Raw genomic sequence first — 6,000 nt, forward strand, 5'->3', positions numbered from 1 at the left:
GAAGTGATTAGATGCACCAATATTAGCTGCACTGTGTAGTTACCATTCTGAGCTCTTAATATTTATTAACACATTTAATCCTCACAACAGCTCTATAAGGTACAGCCTAGTATTTTAGGCTGATGAGTGACAGGTATGGAGAGGTTAAGCAATTTGCTTGTGTTTATTCATCTAGTTAAGTGGCAGAACTACACACGGAACTCAGATTTTCTGGTTCTAGAGCCTATATCTTAACCACTATACTGCATTGTCTCTCTATAGCAAACTGGTTCTTTAGATTAAATCTAAACTGCTACTTCCTTTATTCACAATATGAGCATATTTCTGAAAAAGCAGAAAATAAAACAGAGTCAAGAGAGATTGTACTGAAATGTTTTTTCTTGTGCCATGAAAATATAACTCAGTATGCATTCTAGCCTCTCTTACAACTTAACCCCAACCTAAAATATGAATTGAATAGCCTGCCATTCTGCATTGTTATTTCATGGGATCTTTGAAATATTTTGACTCTAAGAGCTGCTTTTTACAACCCAAGTATTTCCAAGGATAGTTATATCTTAGCTATCATCAGCTACCATTGTATATATCTCTTGTTACCACAAGAATAAGAGGAAGTTAGGGGACAACATGGGTTGGACACTTACCTATCCACTTACGTATCTTTTGTTCATTTGTATCTTCCTGATTTTCTACAATCAACATTACAAGTCTGTTGTCAAAAAATATTTATGTTTTTAAACAGATAAGTCTAAATTACAGAGTATGTTCAGGATTAAAAGTTATCTGCAATTTTTTCAAGTTGAACAGTCTAAAAAATCACATACTAATTTACTCTCCAAATTTTTATGATATACCAATGATTTTTTGGTACTATAGACACTAAAATAGGTGTGGTAGATTTAAAAGGAAGAGACAGAAAGAGAGCAGCCAAATGGGTACTCTGCCCAGGAGCACAGTAATAAAGACAAAACAAGAATTGAAAACATATAATTCTAATAAAGCCACTATAGAGAAGGCATATTCCCAAATAGATGGCAGATTATACTTTCCATGTTAAACTAAACCTTAGTAATGTACTTAAGTACATTTTTACTTAATTAGTGAAAAGGGCATCCTACAGCCATAATAAATTGTGTACTGAAAAGTCAAAAATGAAAATTTCTTAGCCCAATGCCTTGCTTATAGGAGATATCAATAAATATTTGTAGAGTGAGCAATAATGTACACAATTAAATTTAAACTGTGCAAAAGTTTGTTGCTGTTACATAATGAATATGAATCTATCATCCATAAATTCCCTTCCACTGGATGTCTGGAGATAGCAGCAGCAGCAGCAGCAGCAGCAGTAGAAGAGGAGGAGGAGGAGGAAGAGGAAGAAGAAAGACGATGAAGGAGGAGGAGGAGGTGGTGGAAAAGGAGGAGGAGGAGAAAGAAGAAGAAAAAGAAGAATAGGAGGAGGAGAAGGAAGAGGAGGAGGAAGAGAAGAGAAAGAAGAAGGAGGAGGAGGAGAAGAAGGGGAAGGTGAAGAGAAAGGAAGAAGAAGAAGGAGAGGGAGATGGAGAAGAAGAAAGAAGTTCAGTTTATTTTAGCTTTTGGCCTTTACTGGATTTGCTTCAAAGAAAGAAGAAGAAGAAGGAGGAGAAGAGGAAGAAGAAGGAGGAGAAGGAGAAGAAAAAGAAGGAGGAGGAGGAGGAGGAGAGGAAGGAGAAGGAGAAGGAGGAGGAGAAAAGAGGAGGAAGAAGAACAACAACGAGGAGGGGGAGGGGGGGGAGGGGGAGAGGGAGGGAGAAAGGGAGGGAAGGGGGGAGAAGGACAAGGAGAAGGAGAAGGAGAAAAGAAGAAGAAGAAGAAGGGGTGAAGAGGAACTCTCTTCCATAATAAACATCCTCTTCCAGGTAAATCCAGCCTCTAAATTCTAGACGTTCAGTAATTTCCCAATCACACTCTACATATATCAAATAAAGCAAAGAAATGACCTGCCAAGATGGAGGAGGAGCCTGTCACTCACCTTTCTTCAGGACTTCACTGTTGTGTAATGGTGGGTGGATGCTCCAATCAGGGCCCCACACAGCTGGCTACTGTTTCACCTGAAGCCGTAACTAACAGAACCCTTGTCTCTTCTCTCCTGAGTCTAGCTGCAGTGTCCTCACACCTGACATTGAATGCCTGGCTACTGATGAATGGAGCTGATGCCTTCATCCAAGTAGCACCTTCAGTGGTGTCTGGGTGCTAACTTGATTCACTCTGCACCTCTTTGGCCATCTTGTTTTTGTTTTTACCTGAATCTCATCCACACATATCAACAGGGTTGAGTCTAAAAACACAAACACTAGAGACAGCAGAAGGAATGACCCAATGTCTTCTTAGAATGACTACAACCACTCAGTTGCCTTCCATTACTTTCTGAACTTACTTTCAAGCCCTGTTCCAGTTGACTAGTGTCTTCTAAGAGTTTGAACATTTGTGAATCAGTTTACTTTATTTTAACTTTTGGCCTTTATTGGGTTTGCTTCAAACTTATTGTCTTTATGTAAGGCACATTCAATTTCTTAACCAAACTTTTTTAGTAAAGAAAAAAACATTTTGTCTTTTCTTCATAAAGTATGGAATGACTGGCTGTACTAAAATACTAGCTTCATTTTCTCCCTAGTCAGATTTATGTTGTAATATGTAAATTTTAAAAGAGAGAGAGAGAAGTAAGAGCAACATACTGAGACAGAGCTATCTTTATAACTGCTGTGGACTTGCCCTTTTCCTCATCCCAATTTCAAAAAAGATAATATAAAGCTTCATGTTGGCAAGTTAATCACAGTCAGGGAGAGAATGAGCTCAACTGTGTATCTAAAAACTTAGTTGTTTTTCTTTGATTCATCCGATAGCATCACACTGGGTCAGTTTCTTGTTTATGCTGTCTTTATTGTTTCTGGTCTTAGAACAATAAACAGCCCTAAGTGGTTTCAATTACAGCAGCAAAACTGTGCAAATGAACTTTGGCTTTGTTTCATATCAAATAGAGGGGTTTTATGATTTTATAAATGGTGATGTTTAGGAATCTTGCCAAACCTGTTCTATAAACAGTGAAGAGTCATATTTGCCAGCTCCAGGCCTTTAAAAATCCTTCCCTTGATATGGATAAAATATTTTTAACATAGTCCTATGGAGATGAATAGAAATGATGAAATTATATGCAGATTTAGCATCAATTTGCAAAAACTAAGTATTGGAATGTTTTTACTGGTCATGTATTCATTTTATTTTATTTTATTTTATTTTTTAAAGATGACGTTTCACCATGTTGGTCAGGCTGGTCTTGAACTCCTGACCTCAGGTGATCCACCCACCTTGGCCTCCAGAGAGCTTGGATTACAGGCGTGAGCCACCATGCCTGGCCTGGTCATGTATTCATAAGCCAATACCTGACTTTTTTGTATGTCTTCCTTAATTGCAGGACAGTATTAGTCAGTTGCCATTCACTTTTAACAAATTTAACATACAGTTGTAACAGCAAGGATACATTACATTATTCTATGGTTATAAATAAACCCCCACCTTCCCAATCTTGGTGGCTTCATGGCATAAAAATTTACTGATAAAAATATTTGGTAAGTCAGAGAACTATCCTACCTCATGTTTCCACAATCACCTAGATGGGGGAAAATAATTCTACAGATTCCTACACAACCAATTTAACACTCCAAAACTGGCAACACAGGCCCTGCATCCACAGGGAGTCCAGAAAATTCAACCTTTCATTTGCCTTAGTGCAGAGACATGGCAAGGCAAGGCACTGATTCATTTACGGAACTTGAAGTTTCAATCTTATAGAATATTTTGGAAGTCATCATTGGTTAGTGAATGTATTAGTCTGCTAGGACTGACATAATAAAATGCCACGGACTGAGTCGCATAAACAACAAAAATTAATTTCACACAGTTCAGGAAGGTGAAAATCTAAGATTACAACGTCAGCATGTTTAATTTCTCTTAAGACTTCTATTCTTGGCTTACAAATGGCTATCTGCTTGCCATGTTTTTACATGACCTTTTCTCAGTGTATGTGCATCCCTGGTGTCTCTTTTTTATTCAAATACTGGATTAGAACCCACCCATATGAACTCATTTAACCTTAATTATCTTTTTGAAAGCTGTATATCCAAATATGGTTACATTGTGAGGTACTGGGGGTTGGGACTTCATCATATGAATTTTTCAGAGGACACAGTTTCTGTCCCAGTAAATGAACCATCACAAATCAGTCAGTGTATCTTTGCAGTTAAGATTTACAAGTTGGAAATAATTTGCAAGCAAAAGTAAGACTGACCAATATTAGGAAGCCTATGTGCAGAATTTAGAGTCTCAAGTATGAGAAATTTTTCTAACTACTATACAAAATCTTCTTTGATTCCAGTTTATTTCAGAATTTTAATAGAAAACGTTAACTAGAAAATGTAGAACATTGCCTATATTGTTCCAATTAGCTATTTCAATTTTTTTGAAGAATATACTTGATATGGTTTGGAAGTTTGTTTCCTCCAAATCTCATGTTGAAATGTGATTCCCAATGTTGGAGGTGGGTCCTGGTGGGAGGTGTTTCGATTATGGCTTAGCACCGTGCCCTTGGTGATAAGTGAGTTCTCACTCAGTGGTTGTTTAAGAGTCTGGGACCTCCCACTTCTCTCTCTCTCTCTCTTGCTCCTGCTCTTGTTGTGTGATATGTCAGCTCCCCCTTTGCCTTCCAACATGAGTGGAAGCTCCCTGAGGTCCTCACCAGGAACAGATCCAGCACCATGCTTCCTGTACAGCCTGCAGAACTATGAGCCAAATAAACCTCTTTTTTTCTTTTAATAAATTACCTAGTCTCAGGTATTCCTTTATAATAACACAAATGGACTAACACAATGCTGTTTCAATTATCAATAAATATTTTTTAAAAGAGAAGAGAATTCCAAGTAAAAACTATCTGATATTAAAAATTATAATTTAGTCCTCATCAAAATGAAGAAATTATGTCAATATAATGATGTGCCTTTAGAGTGCTTTTGCTTATTTTCCATCTGACCTACTGTTAAGCATCTTGATTCAATGGAATTAGAAAAAACTCTATTTTCTTTTATGTGCTACACATTTTCAAAATACGGTTCTGCAAAATGAACCTATGTTGCACTTTAACACTAAGCACATAACTATTTACAGTTTTTGTGTATCCTTGTTTTAATCACTTAACCTCTTCAAGCTTCAATTTCTTTATGTGCATAAAAGAAGATAATAAGACTGACTTTTCATCTTTAAGAGAGGATAATATTTGAAAGTAGGTTGTAAATAGGCAATCACATAAAATGTAATAAAATCCAACTTCAGAAGATAAAGATTCCTAAGATATAAAAATTGAGTTTTATGAAGGATTCCTGGAGATGGTGAACTATCAGCAGAGAAAGGTTGTTAATTTTTGTAGGATTCATTTCTACTGTTCTCTATTACAGATGTAAAAACAAATTCAGTAATTTAATTCATATTTCTTTCCTTGAAACCTTTATTAAATCAAAGAACTATATTTCAACTCATATAACTCTTAGAGGTCTCCTAACACAAGGGATAGTGCTGACCACATTAAAGCTAATCAATTTTAAATATATTTACACATGCCAAGACTGTGTAACTTAAAAAAAATCTTTTAACTGCACAAATATTTCTGCTGACAAAACAATATTATCAGTATGAGTCCTGAAGAAAGGTTAGATGCTATTTTAAAAATAGAAAATGGAAAAGGTAGTATAACACAATGCAAAATTTAAGACAGTTTGGTATATTGAACTGAGATTGTTCAAATTGTGTAAATACAGGCTTTGTGCAAAGGTTTTAATTTTATTAATGTCATTACCTTTTAAAAGTAATTACATCATTACAAAGACAGAATGATAGATATAAGAGGTCCCAACCTCCCAACACATTCCCCAAGAGTGTGTGAGTGGGAGGGGGAAATAGAGGGATTGATTATTGGGT

The sequence above is a fragment of the Aotus nancymaae genome, unplaced genomic scaffold (genome assembly GCF_030222135.1).
Source record: "Aotus nancymaae isolate 86718 unplaced genomic scaffold, 86718_ANA_hifiasm-v0.15.2.pri h1tg000022l_1, whole genome shotgun sequence".
Classification (NCBI taxonomy): Eukaryota; Metazoa; Chordata; class Mammalia; order Primates; family Aotidae; genus Aotus; species Aotus nancymaae.